Source organism: Macaca mulatta, chromosome 3 (genome assembly GCF_049350105.2).
Source record: "Macaca mulatta isolate MMU2019108-1 chromosome 3, T2T-MMU8v2.0, whole genome shotgun sequence".
Taxonomy (NCBI): domain Eukaryota; kingdom Metazoa; phylum Chordata; class Mammalia; order Primates; family Cercopithecidae; genus Macaca; species Macaca mulatta.
In genome coordinates, this window is record NC_133408.1 from 196,434,255 (window position 1) to 196,449,098 (window position 14,844).

Here is a 14,844-nt window from a genome sequence, read left to right on the forward strand (position 1 = left end):
AAATTGTTTAATAGGTATGGCCGAGCGTGACGGCTCACGCCTGTAATCCCAGCACTTCGCGAGGCCAAGGCGGGTGGATCACTTGAGGCCAGGAATTTGAAACCAGCCTGGGCAAAACCCTGTCTCTACTAAAAATACAAAAATTAGCCAGGCATGATGGGACATGCTGGTGATACAGTTATTGAGGTGGCTGAGGCACAAGAATTGCTTGAATCCTGGAGGTAGAGGCTGCAGTGAGCCAAGATTGTACCACTGTACTCCAGCCTGGGCTGGACAATGAGACTGTCAAAAAAAAAAATTAATAGGTAAAATAGGCCACTAGAGGGTGCAGTTATGAAGAACTTGATGAGGTTTTTACCTTTTTAAAATAATTGGTTAAAAGTTCAAAAACCATCAGTTAAATGTGATTCTTCTTTTGAGACCGAGTCTTGCTCTGTCACCCAGGCTAGAGTGCAGTGTAGTGTAATCTTGGCTCACTGCACCCTCCGTCTCCCGGGTTCAAGCAATTCTCCTGCCTCAGCCTCTCTAACAGGTGGGGCTACAGGCGTGTGCCACCACGCCCGGCTAGTTTTTGTATTTTAGTAAAGATGAGGTTTCACCATGTTGGCCAGGCTGGTCTTGAACTCCTGACCTCAGGTGATCCACCCGCCTCGGCCTCCCAAAGTGCTGGGATTACAGGCATGAGCCACTGCGCCCAGCTTAAATGTGATTCTTGATATTGTTTTAAGTATTTGGGATGCAGTTGAACTTTGGCAAAGTCAGTCGACATAAGCCCTGTGGATGTGGCCTTATGTAGACTGTAGTGCAGACAGGCGCTTTTCATCATTCGTGTGACATTCCCACACGGTTGAGGGTATTCATCTCACCAATTCCAAATTGTAAATGTTCTTAAGCAACTCTGAGGTCACCAAACAGTAGTCATTTGACTGTTAATAGGTGCTACTTGCTTGCAAGGATTTGGAGATGTAAACATGAAGAAAATATAGTTATTGCCTGCAAAGAATTAACATTTATCCAGTGAGAGAAACAAACACACCCCACTCACTAAGTATGGAAAACTGATTCCGGGAGGAAGCAGAAACGTCCCTAGATACCAGCACGTATTGCAGATACCCAAATGTTTATTGTTTTCCCAGCGCTTCAGTTTTGCTTTTCCTTCTCAAATGCTGCAGACTCAACTTAAATTTTACCTTTGATTGTTGAAAAAAGTCACTAAGATGTGAATACAGAATCGACATTGAGAAGTTGTATAAACTCATCAGTCCAGCAGCACTGTCCTCCTCAGAGTGGTCCTGTTGGGCAGATGGGCACAGGTGCTGTGATGTCACTCCTGCGCAAAACACCCGCTTTGTGGCACTTGCAGATATTGTGTATGTATTTTTAAGAGAGAGATAGGCTCACTCTGTCCCAGGCCGGAGTGCAGTGGCATGATCATAGTTACTGTAGCAAATTCCTGGCCTGAAGCAATCCTTTTGCCTCAGCCTCACGGATAGCTAGGACCACAAGCAGTAGAGACAAGTTCTCCCTGTGTTATACAGGCTGGGCTTGAACTCCTGGCCTCAAGTGATCCTCTTGCCTTGGCCTCCCAAACACAGGGATTATAGGTGTGAGCCTCCGTGCCTGGCCTTAGATTTTATTTATCCGTGCCCTGTAGCAGTTTGTGTTTGGAAATCGTGATGTGAAGCCATCAGTGTCTGTGCATATCCCTAAACTAATGGTTTAAGCTTTGAAGCATGTGCAAGCAACATGAACAGCTGAATACAGAAAGTAACTCGAAGCAGCCCAGAGACTGTGTCGTCCCTACAGACTTCCTAACCCTGCATTCAGCAACATCATTCAACCCGAGGCCAGATCCAAACCCTGTGTCTTCTGGCGGGTTCTGAATTTAGAGGACAAATAAGGTGACAGGTACTAAGAGAAGAGTGAATTAAGTGAAAATCTTCCCTTTGTTAAGGAGCTTTTTAACAAGAGTGTCTTTGCTGGGCGGTGATTGGGATATAACAGGTCAGTTCTACTGGACGTGTAGCTTGATGGTGAAATAAGGAGCTTGGGCTAAGGAAAAATCAACACACTGCTTCCTTCCTCAAGAAGGTCTTACTATGAAGAAAAAAATGTCAGTTGAACTAAATTGTGCTTTACACCACTGTTGATTTGCATTCTGATGCAAGCCCCCGACCTCACAGACCAAGAGGATCCCTGGCCGCCTGTGAATGGCCCGCATTTGAGTAGCACTAACGTAAGTGATGTGAGTAGGAATTAATTATGGGTGCAGCTACTAGGATTGGGAAGAACTGTCACGGCAGTGGCACCGCCTGATTTCATTATTATCAGCTACGGTTTGCATTTAGTGTATGGCAGATTGCCTGTAAGTCTGTACATTTTAACAACATATGGGGCCGGGCACGGTGGCTCGCACCTGTAATCCCAGCACTTTGGGAGGTTCAGGCGGGCAGATCACTTGAGATCAGGAGTTCGAGACCAGCCTGGCCAACATGGCAAAACCCCATCTCTACTAAAAATATAAAAATTAGCTGGGCATGGTGGCAGGCACCTGTAATCCCAGCTACTTGGGAGGCTGAGGCAAGAGAATCACTTAAACCTGGGAGGCGGAGGTTGCAGTGAGATCTCTGCTCACTGCACTCCAGCCTGGGTGACAAGAGTGAAGCTCTCTCAAAAAACAAACAAAAAACCAATATATATGGGCTGTTAGATAGTAATTATAATTTAGTTTAAATAGTAAATAAGTACATCTTGACTAAAAGCTATGAATTCAGAATTGCTTTTAAATATGTAGGGTTATTTTTGAAATGTATTACAGTGCAATTGAAAATACACTTAAAATACTGCAGGATGCTGAGTACTCAGTGTTATGTATGAACTTGGGGACTTTGCAGTGCAGGTTGAGAACTGCTAATGTATAGAATGACTAAACAGCTGTCTTAGGGAATCTCATTTTTAGAGGTGTAAGGAACAAACTTTAAAGTATTGAAATGTGTAAATAAAATGTATTTTTTATATTTTGTTTAGAGTAACAGTGAATGTTTATTTTGAAAGACCAGCTTGGCCAGGCATGGTGGCTCACGCCTGTCATCCCAGCACTTGGGGAGGCTGAGGCGGGTGGATCATCTGAGGTCAGGAGTTCAGGACCAGCCTGGCCAACGTGGCGAAAACCCTGTCTCTGCTAAAAATACAAAAATTAGCCGGGCGTGGTGGCAGTCGCCTGTAAACCCAGCCGCTGGGGAGGCTGAGGCAGGAGAACTGCTTGAACCCAGCGCGGGGAGGTTGCAGTGAGGTGAGATTGCATCACTGCACTCCAGCCTGGGCAAAAGAACAAGCCTCCATCTCAAAAAAAAAAAAAAAAGCTTTGGTGGTATACTGAGGTCTATACCTTTTCTTTACCTTTTAAAGAAGGCTTCTGAGCTCTATGATTTAGGAAGAAAGATTCATTCTCTCCAGCCCCAGAGAGACAGAAAGCCCAGGAGGTGGAATGTTAGCCACTGGAGAACTTGGGGGGGATTATGCGGGTGAAGTGTGTTCTTGTAACTTTTCTGTAAGTGTATAATTGTTTCAAAATAGATTTTTTGAAAGCATTCATAATTCAGAACTCATTCTATAAAAATCTAAAACATACTATTCTTTTACAAAAATAATTAAGCAAACTGATTCGAATCACCTTTGCCTCCTTCGTAAAAAATTGCCTAGGCCTTAGCGTAAACCTGCCAAGATTTACCTTAACTTTAGGGGAGGTTGGTTTCCTTCAGCTTGGTCAGGTGACTGCCTCGGCTCCCTGTCGAACTCCCCTCATTGGCAGGAAGGGAGGGAGAGCTGGAGAACGGAAGGAGGGAAGGTCCTGTCATTCACCGCGCTCAGGGGCTTCAGTATCAGGAACTGCACTGATGGGCTTGGTGTCAGTGGGTGTCCAAATTATCCAGGCACCTGCATCCCTTTAGGATTGAATAGAGTGTATAGGAGTGAGCCAGAAGATGCCAGCACCCTCCCCCTCTCCCCGCTGTGGCAGGCATCCCAAGGGCCAGGTCAGGTTCATTCATTCTCTTATTTTTTTTTTGAGGCAGAATCTCACTCTGTTGCCCAGGCTGGAGTGCAGTGGTGTGGTCTCGGCTCACTGCAAGCTCCACCTCCCGGGATCAAGTGATTCTTCTGCCTCAGCCTCCTGAGTAGCTGGGATTACTGGCACGCGCCTCCACACCTGGCTCAGTTTTGTGTTTTTAGTAGAGACGGGGTTTCACCATGTTGGTCAGGCTGGTCTCAAACTCCTGACTTTGTGATCCGCCAGCCTCGGCCTCCCAAAGTGCTGGGATTACAGGCGTGAGCCACGGCGCCCGGCTCATTCATTCTCTTGTAGGTAGCTGGGCCCAGATTTTTTTTTCTGAACCACTTGGAAGTTGCGTCATCAAATCCCTTCACGCCTAAATGCTTTTGTATGTCTTTCCTAAAAACAAGAACATTTACTTCTGTAATCCCAGTATAATTATCAAAGTAAGGAATTAACATTGATAGAATACTAACAGAATGTCCCTTGAGTTTTCTTGCTGCCTCTCAAGTCACCCCACAAGTTAATTGTTTGACAGTCATTTTTCTCCAATTCTGTGCTTACATTGAAGAGCAGTGCAGGGTAGGTCAGGGTCACGGTTCTGAGGCTGCATACAGGCCCACTGTCTTCTGAAGCTTCATTGGTGTTGAAGAAGCCACTTCCAGGGTGGCCCCCTCTTACCAAGGGGCAAGACAACCACCAGCCGTGGGAGGGCCAAGGGTGAGCTCTGTGGGACTGCTTGAGGATTCTCACAACATGGCTGCTGGTTGCGAACAGGGAATCCCCGCTTAACACCTTCTGTGACTTAGCTTGGGGAGCCACACTCAGTCAGCTCCACAGTATTCTAGGTACTGAGGTCAGCCTGATCCCATGAGGGAAGGGCCTACAGAATGGCAGGAAATATCCAGGCACAGAAAGACAAATACCACATGATCTCACAGTGAAATCTAAAACAGTCAAACTCACAGAAGCAGAGAGGAGGAGGACGGTTGCTGGGTGCTGTGGGTGAGAGGGGAATGGGAGGTGATGGTCATGGGTACGCAGGATGAGTAAGTTCTGGTAAGCTACTACGGAGCATGGGCCAGCTTAGAAGCTGGCCCAAGCCACAGGGATATGTGTCGAGATCTGACTCTGAATATCCTGTTCCTCACCAAACCTTCACCCCCCAGTTTCCGCATCCTGTGAGCTTTAGTTGAATTATTACCACAGTGGTCAGGGTGGTAGTATTTTCTTTTTTTTTTTGAGACGGAGTCTTGCTCTGTTGCCCAGGCTGGAGTGCAGTGGCTGGATCTCAGCTCACTGCAAGCTCCGCCTCCCGGGTTTATGACATTCTCCTGCCTCAGCCTCCCAAGTAGCTGAGACTACAGGTGCCCGCCACCTCACCCAGCTATTTTTTTGTATTTTTTTTTAGTGGAGACGGGGTTTCACCATGTTAGCCAGGATGGTCTCAATCTCCTGACCTTGGGATCTGCCCATCTTGGCCTCCCAAAGTGCTGGGATTACAGGCTTGAGCCACTGCGCCCGGCTGGTGGTAGTATTTTCTAACTCCATCATTCCTTCTATATTTATTAGCATTCAGCAATAAAAAGAAACATTTCATTTGTTTACCCTCAGAATGGACTCATGGATTGTTATTTTATTCAATAGGTTATATAATTTTTTTTTAAATCTCCACTTTATGGAGATGGGATTGGCGTGCGGAAAGCTGTATGTATTTAATGTACACAAGTCGATGAGTTTGAGGATAAGTACACACCTGTGAAATCATCACCACCACCAAGGCCATAATCATATCCATCACCTCCCAAAGTTTCCTGCTGTCACCTTTATTATTATCCTCCGCAAATTTTAAGTACACAATACAGTATTGTTGGCTGTAGGCCCATGCTCCATAGTAGCTTAACAGAACTTACTCATCCTGCGTAACTGAAACTTTGTACCCATGACCATCACCTCCCATTCCCCTCTCCCCCATAGCGCCCGGCAACCGTCCTCCTCTCTGCTTCTGTGAGTTTGACTGTTTTAGATTTCACTGTGAGATCATGTGGTATTTGTCTTTCTGTGCCTGGATATCTCACTTAACAATGCCCTCCAGTTTCTTTCATGCCATCACAAATGACAGGATTTCCTTCCTTCTTAAGACTGTATAGTACTCCTTTGTATACATAGACCACATTTTCTTTTTTTTTTTTTTTTTTGAGATGGAGTCTCACGCTGTTGCCCAGGCTGGAGTGCAGTGGCGCGATCTCGGCTCACTGCAAGCTCCGCCTCCCGGGTTCCCGCCATTCTCCTGCCTCAGCCTCCTGAGTAGCTGGGACTACAGGCGCCCGCCACCGCGCCCGGCTAATTTTTTTTGTATTTTTAGTAGAGACGGGGTTTCACTGTGGTCTCGATCTCCTGACCTTGTGATCCGCCCGCCTCGGCCTCCCAAAGGGCTGGGATTACAGGCTTGAGCCACCGCGCCCGGCCCACATTTTCTTTTTCTTTTTCTTTTTGAAAAGGAGTCTCACTGTGTCTCCCATGCTGGAGTACAGTGGTGCGACCTCAGCTCACTGCAACTTCTGCCTCCTGGGTTCAAGTGATTCTCCGGCCTCAACCTCCCGAGTAGCTGAGATTACAGGTGTGCGCCACCATGCCTGACTAAGTTAATCTGACCTCAGGTAATCTGCTGACCTCAGGTAATCTGCCCGCCTCAGCCTCCCAAAGTGCTGGGATTACAAGTGTGAGCCACCGCGCCCGGCCCCGTATACCACATTTTGTTTATCCACTAGGTTGATGCTGTATCTTGGCTATTGTGACTAGTGCTGAAATGAACATGGGAGTGCGGATGTGTCTTTGAAATGGTGACTTAGTTCTTTTAGGTGTATACCCAGTTGTGGGATTACTGGATCATCTGGAAATTCTATTTTTAATTTTTTGAGGAGCTTCCCAATTGCTTTCCATAATGGCTGTGCCAATTTACATTTTTCCACCAACCGTGTGTAAGGAAAAAGGTATGGGTTCCCTTTTCTCCACGCCTTTGCCAACGCTTACCTTTTGTGGTTTTAGTAATAGCCATTCTAACACAGGTGATAGTTCATTGTGGTTTTGATTTTCATTTCCCTGATGATTGGTGATGTTGAACATCTTCTTGTATAACTGTTGGGCATTTGTATGCTTGCTTTGGAGAAATGTTTTTATGCATCCTTTGCCCAATTTTTATCAGAGTTTTGATGTGGTTTTGTTATTTGTGGGTTTTTGGTTTTGCTATTCAGTTGTATGCATGTATTTTGGGTAGTGACCCCTCATTAGATCTGTGGTTTGTGACTATTTTCTCCCACTCTGTAGGCTGTCTTTTCTTTTTTGTTTTTCTTCTCCTGTGCAGAAGCTTTTGAGTTTGATGTCATCCCATTTGTTTAGTTTTGCTTGTGTTGCCTGTGCTTTTGGGTTCACATCCAAAAAGTTATTTCCTAGACCAATGTCGAGGAACTTTTTTCCTACGTTGTGTGATTTCAGGTCTTAAAAGATTTAAGCCTTTGATCCATTTGAGTTGACTTTTGTGTACGGTGTAAGATGAGGATCCAGTTCCTCATTTTTTACATTGGAGATCCATTTTTCCCAGCACCGTTTATTGAAAACATTATCCTTTCCTCATTGCGTATTCTTGGTGCCCTTGTCAAATATTAGTTGACTGTGTATGTGGGGTTTATTTCTGGGCTCTGTTCTGTTCCCCTGGTCTATGGATCTGTTTTTATGCCAGTACCAGACTGCTTTGATGACTATAGCTTTGTAATATATAGTCATGTGTCACATAATGACATTTTGGTCAATGAAAGACTATATCTACAACAGTGGATGCATAAGATAATGGAGCTGAAAAAAATCTCTTTTCTGTGTTTAGATACCCAAATATCACTGTGTTATAAGTGCTTAGAATATTCAATACAGTAACGTGCTGTATGGGTTTGTAGCCCAGGAGTAGTAGGCTATGCCATACAGCCAAAGTATGTAGCAGGCTATACCATCTTGTGTAAGTGCACTCTGTGATGTTTGAACAATGATGAAATTGCCTAATAACACATATCTCAGAATGTATCTCTGTCATTAGCGACATGTGACTGTAGTTGTTTTGTTTTGTTTTGGTATTTTTGAGACAGTCTCACTCTGTCAGCCAGGCTAGAGTATAACGGTGCAATTTGGGCTCACTGCAACCTCCATCTCCCTGGTTCAAGTGATTCTCGTGACGCGGCCTCCCAAGTAGCTGGGATTACAGGTGCCTGCCACCATGCCCAGCTAATTTTTGTATTTTTAGTAGAGATGGTGTTTCTCTACGTTGACCAGGCTGGTCTCAAACTCCTGGCCTCAACTGATTCACCCGCCTCAGCCTCCCAAAGTGCTGGGATTACAGGCATGAGCTGCCGCGCCAGGCCGACTGTAGTTCAAAATCAAGAAGTGTGATGCCTTCAGCTTTGTTCTTTCTCGAGATTGCTTTGGCTCTTTGGGGTCTTTTGTAGTTCCATATGAATTTTAGCGTTGTTTTTTCTTTTATTTATTTATTTATTTTTTTTTTTTTGAGACAGAGTCTCATTCTCTGTTGCCAGGCTGGAGTGCAGTGGCGCGATCTGGGCTCACTGCAACCTCCGCCTCCCAGATTCAAGTGATTCTCCTGCCTCAGCCTCCCGAGTAGCTGGAACTACCGGCAAGTGCCACCACACCCTGCTGATTTTTGTATTTTTAGTAGAGTCGAGGTTTCACCATGTTGGCCAGGCTGATCTCGATCTCTTGACCTCATGATCCACCTGCCTTGGCCTCCCAAAGTGCTGGGATTACAGGCGTGAGCCACTGCGCCCCACCTGTTTTTTCTACACACGTGAAAAACGCCATTGGAATTTTGATAGAGATTGCATTGAATCTCTAGATCACGGAGTAGTATAGACATTTTAACAATGTTAATTATTCCAATCCATGAACATATGATATCTTTTCATTTATTTGTGTCTACTTTATTTTTTTTTTGAGACAGAGTCTCGCTCTGTCGCCCAGGCTGGAGAGCAGTGGCCGGATCTCGGCTCACTGCAAGCTCCACCTCCCTGGTTCAGGCCATTCTCCTGCCTCAGCCTCCCAAGTAGCTGGGACTACAGGTGCCCGCCACCTCGCCCGGCTAGTTTTTTTGTATTTTTAGTAGAGACGGGGTTTCACCGTGTTAGCCAGGATGGTCTCGATCTCCTGACCTCGTGATCCACCCGTCCTCGGCCTCCCAAAGTGCTGGGATTACAGGCGTGAGCCACTGTGCCCGGCCTTTAGTTTCCTTAATCAATGTTTTATATAGTTGTTAGTACATGGATCTTTCACCTCTGTTAAATTTTTTTTTGAGACGGAGTCTCGCTCTGTCGCCCAGGCTGGAGTGCAGTGGCCGGATCTCAGCTCACTGCAAGCTCCGCCTCCCGGGTTCACGCCATTCTCCCGCCTCAGCCTCCTGAGTAGCTGGGACTACAGGCGCCCGCCATCTCGCCTGGCTAATTTTTTGTATTTTTAGTAGAAACGGGGTTTCACCATGTTAGCCAGGATGGTCTTGATCTCCTAACCTCATGATCTGCCCGCCTCAGCCTCCCAAAGTGCTGGGATTACATGTGTGAGCCACCATGCCTGGCCTCACCCCAGTTAAATTTATACTTAAGTATTTTGTTCTTTTTGACGCTATTGTAAAGTTACTTGTTTTCTTAACTTCTCTTTTGGATAGTTTGTTGTTAGTGTTTAGAGACACAACTGATTTTTGTATCCTCAACTGTATTAAATTTGTTTATTAGCTCTAGCAGGTTTTTTATGGAGTCTTTAGGGTTTTCTAGACATAAGATCGTGTCATCTGCAAACAGAGAACTTCTTCCTTTCCTATTTGGATTTTTTTTTTCTTACCTAATTGCTTTGCTAGGATTTATTGGTTTTCTGTCTGGATGATCTGTTTTTGAAAATGGATAATCAAGTCCCCTACTATTTATTATTGCACTGCTGTCTATTTCTTCCCTCTTTTCTGTTCATATTTGCTTTCTGTTTAGGTGCCCCAATATTGAATGGATATATATTTGTAATTGTTATATCCTCATGATGAATTAACCCCTTTATCATTATATAGTGGCATTCCTTTTTTTGAGATGGAGTCTCACTCTGCCACCCATGCTGGAGTGCAGTGTGTGATCTCAACTCACTGCAACCTCCGTCTCCAAGGTTCAAGTCATTCTCCTGCCTCAGCCTCCAGAGTAGCTGGGATTACAGGCATGTGCCGCCATGCCACTACTAAAAATACAAAATTAGCCAGGCGTGGTGGCACGCACCTGTAATCCTAGCTACTCAGGAGGCTGAGGCGGGAGAATCACTTGAACCTGGGAGGTGGAGGTTGCAGTGAGCCAAGATTGTGCCACTGCACTCCAGCCTGGGTGACAAAGTGAGACTCTGTCTAAAAAAAAGAAAAGAATATATTTATTATTCATTAAGTAGAAGTGGATCATCATAAATGTCATCATCCTCACGTTGAGTAGTCTGAGGAGGGGTTGTCTTGCAGTATCAGGGATGGCAGAGGCAGAAGAAAATTAGCTTATAAATAGACCCACAAAGTTCAAACCCTCGTTGTTCAAAGGTCAACTGTATAAGCTCATAACTTGAATTGCATATACTTTTACCTCTCCACCCCCACATGCATTTTATATTATTGATGTCACAATTTATATCTTTGTGTGTGTCTATCCATTAACAACTTATTGTAGCTACAGCTGTGTTTTTTGTTTTTTGTTGTTGTTGTTGTTTTGTTTTTTTTGAGGCGGAGTCTTCACTCTGTCGCCCAGGCTGGAGTGCAGTGGCACGATCTCGGCTCACTGCAAGCTCCGCCTCCCGGGTTCGCGCCATTCTCCTGCCTCAGCCTCCTGAGTAGCTGGGACTACAGGCACCCGCCACCGCGCCCGGCTAATTTTTTGTATTTTAGTAGAGACGGGGTTTCACCATGTTAGCCAGGATGGTCTCGATCTCCTGACCTCGTGATCCGCCTGCCTCGGCCTCCCAAAGTGCTGGGATTACAGGCATGAGCCACCGCGGCCGGCCGCTACAGCTGTTTTTGATACTTTTGTCTTTTAACTTTTATACTAGAGTTAAAAGTGACTTACACACAATCATTAAATATTAGAGAATTCTGAATTTGACCATATACTTACCTTTATCAAATTTTATACCTTCATATGTTTTTATGTTGTTAATTAATATCTTTTTGTTTCAAATTGAAGAACCCCTGTTAGCCCTTCTTGTAAAGACAGGTCTACTGGTGATGAACTCCCTTAGCTTTTGTTTGTGTTGGGAAGTTTTGATCTCCCCTTCATCACTGAGAGACACCTTTGCCAGGATAGTATTCTTGGTAGGCAGGGGTTTCTTTTGCTTTTAGCACTTTAAATATATCCCACTCTTTCCAGGCCTTCAAGGTTTCTGCTGAGAAATCTGCTGATAGCCTTATGCAGGGATAAGGGGGGATTTTTTGAAAAGAGTTGCTTTTCTCTTGCTGCTTTCAAAATTATCTCTAGCTTTGACTTTTGGCAGTTTGATTATAATGTGTGTTGGTGAAGACTTCTTTATGATCAATATATTTGGGGTTCTTTGGGCTTCATGGATCTGGATGTTCATTTTCCTCTCTAGTTTTGGGAAGTTTCCTGTCATTATTTTTTTTATTGAGGTTTTTGCCCCTTTCCCTTTCTCTGCTTCATCTGGGACTCCCAGAATACGTATATTGTTTTGCTTGATTATGTTCCCAATTCCCATAGGCTTTCTTCACTCTTTTTCATTCTTTTTATCTTTTTGTTACTCTGCCTGGATAATTTCAAATGATCTATGTTTGAGTTCATATTTTTAAAAATCAGGGCCTTACTCTGTCACTCATGCTGGAGTGCAGTGGCACGATCAGGGATCACTGCACCCTTGACCTCCCAGGTTCAAATGATTCACCTCAGCCTCCCACATAGCTGGGAATACAAGCTGTGCCACCATGCCTAGCTAATTTTTTTACTTTTTGTAGCAACAGGGTTTTGCCACGTTGCCCAGGCTGGTCTCAAATTTCTGAAATCAAGTGATCCTCCCACCTTGGCCCCCCAAAGTGCTGAGATTATAGGCATGAGCCACCACCCCTGGCCGAGTTCATTAATTATTTTTTCCACTTCATTATGTCTGCTATTGAAGCTCTCTATTGAATTTTTCAGGTCAGACATTGTATTCTTCAGCTCCAGAATTTCTGTTTGGTCCTCTTTTATAGTTTCTACCTGTTTATAACTTTGCATTTTGTTCACGTATCGTTTTCCTGGATTTCACTTAGTTGTCTATCTGTGTTCTCTTGAAGGTCACTGAGCTTCTTGAAGATGATTACTTTAAGCCAGGCATGGTGGCTTGTACTTGTAATCCCAGCACTTTGGGAGGCCAAGGCAGGAGGATTGCTTGAGGCCCGGAGTTTGAAACCAGCCTAGGCAACATAGTGAGACTCATCTCTACAAAAAAAAAAAAAAATTAAAGATGATTATTTTTGAATCCTTTGTCAGAGAGTTTGTAAGTCCCCTTTTTCTTAATTTTTTATTTTTATTTTTATTTTTTATTTTTTTGAGAGTAGCTGGTATTACAGGCATGCACCACCATGCCTGGCTAATTTTTTTATTTTTTGTAGAGACGGAGTTTCACCATGTTGGTCGGGCTAGTGTCAAACTCCTGACCTCGTGATCTGCCCGCCTCAGCCTCCCGAAGTGCTGGGATTACGGTGAGCCACTAAGCCTGGCCGGTAAGTCCCCATTTCTTCGGGGTCAACTTTATTTTGGAGCTTGATTTTGTTGCTTTAAAGGTGTCGTATTTCCTTGATTCTTTGTATATACATATTTTTGAAGACTTGCACTGCTATCCTCACATTTGAAGAAGCAGTCACCTCCTTTAGTCTTACATAATTGTTTCTTATTAAAAATTTTTTAATGTTTTATTTTTTTAAGAGATGGGATCTCATCACTATGTTGCCCAGGGTGGTCTCAAACTCCTGGCCTCAAGTGATCCTCCCACCTCAGCCTCCCAAAGTGCTGGGATTACAGGTGTGAGCCACCATGCCGGGCTCTCCCCCAGTCTTTGTTGACTGACTTTGGGAGAGAAAGACCTTCATCAGTCGTCCTAGCTAAGGATTTGAGAGGTCTCTCAGATCTTTTCTGTAGATACACCCACTCGACTCCTGTTGTTCCCTCTTAGGGAGAGGTCTTAGGTTGTAAGCTTCTGTCAGTCCTCCAAAGCCGGGTCTATGCTGAGCACCTTCCATTTCCCCTAGTGTAGTGCACTGAAGAATTCAAGGTTGGGCACCTTCTCCCAGTCGAGCAGAGTCAAGCTAGATGCTCAGATTTGCATCTGCCGTTGAGATCTGTGTACTGTTTGGGAGGAGGGTGCATGAGACACCATACGCTGAGGGGTACGTGGGGTGCTGGGGGCAGGGATCAGTTGGTTGTGGGGGCCACAGGCAAGTCGTTCTGTGGGTTCACAGTCGGGCCTCCTGGTGGAGTGTTAGCTGGTTAGTGGGATCCCTGGCTGGCTGTTGGTTGCTGGGCATGCCCTTCCCTTCTCCTAGCAGTACCCAGATGACTCAGCCATGCTGATTCCTCAGTGTTCTGGGGAGAGACACAGGTGGGCTACTGGGCAGCATCCTATAAGGTTGGGGAAGCCGGTGCTCACTCAGTGCTCAGTTTCCCCTGTGAGAGAAACCACAGGCCCAGGGGGGCTTCATTGGAGGAGGACTGGCACAGTAAGGTGAACCTTCGTAGCCTCTTCAGTGTGCTCTCTTTGCCCTGTGGGGTGCTAGAACCTCTCTGTGTTTCTGTGTGGGCATGACGGCTGGAACCTCCTATTCTGTCGTCTTCCTGGCCTCTTCCTACAATTATTTTTATGCTCAAATTGCCCCCAATTTGGCCAGTGGGAGGGGCTTCAGGCTGGCTCCTCTAGCCCTCTCACGTGTCCCCAGTGTTGTTCAGCATTTCCTTATTTTCTGGCACTAGATTTTCTAAGGCTCACCCTGCACTCTCTCTGCCCTTCCCTGGAAAGAGTCATTTCTCCAAAGAGCTCTGGTCCCTTTGAATAGAGAATGGTATTTAAAAACCAAGAAATGGATTTGAGGTGTGCCAGTTGTTTCTGGGGTGCCATAGCTTCTAGGCCCCTTCGGTGGACAGAGCTGGGAAAAAAACTGTGTATCATATATAATACATATGCACATATAAACTGTGTGTGTATCATATATAATAAATGTGCACATATAAACTGTGTATCATATAATATACCTGCACATATAAACTATCATATATAATAAATACATCTGCACATATAAACTGTGTGTATTGTATATAATACATCTGCACACATGTTTCTCTATGTATTAAAAACCAAATTCTTACAGACCACTCCCATTCTCACACAGCATTTAGGGCTGTGGCTAGCCTTTCCCAGCTGTAAGAAACCTGTCTTCCAGCATGATAAACACATTGACTTATTTGCTCAGTCCTGTAATATGCAGAAAGTAGTTTTAGAATTGCCAAAACCATACAACTGGGAAAAATAAGCATGATTACTTCAACGTGTGTTTGTAGCTCCTTATGTCCTGGCACTGGACATGGAGGGAAAGCACGGACTGTTCCAAGTTTCATTTTTCCCCTTCTCTGAAATGCAGAGGGCGTTGTTTTTGTTTGTATTTCATTTGGGTTCTCCCTCTAGCCTTATTCATAAATTTGTAAACTATCTTTAACAATCTGTTATATTTATGATGTTTTACTGCGTGCTGC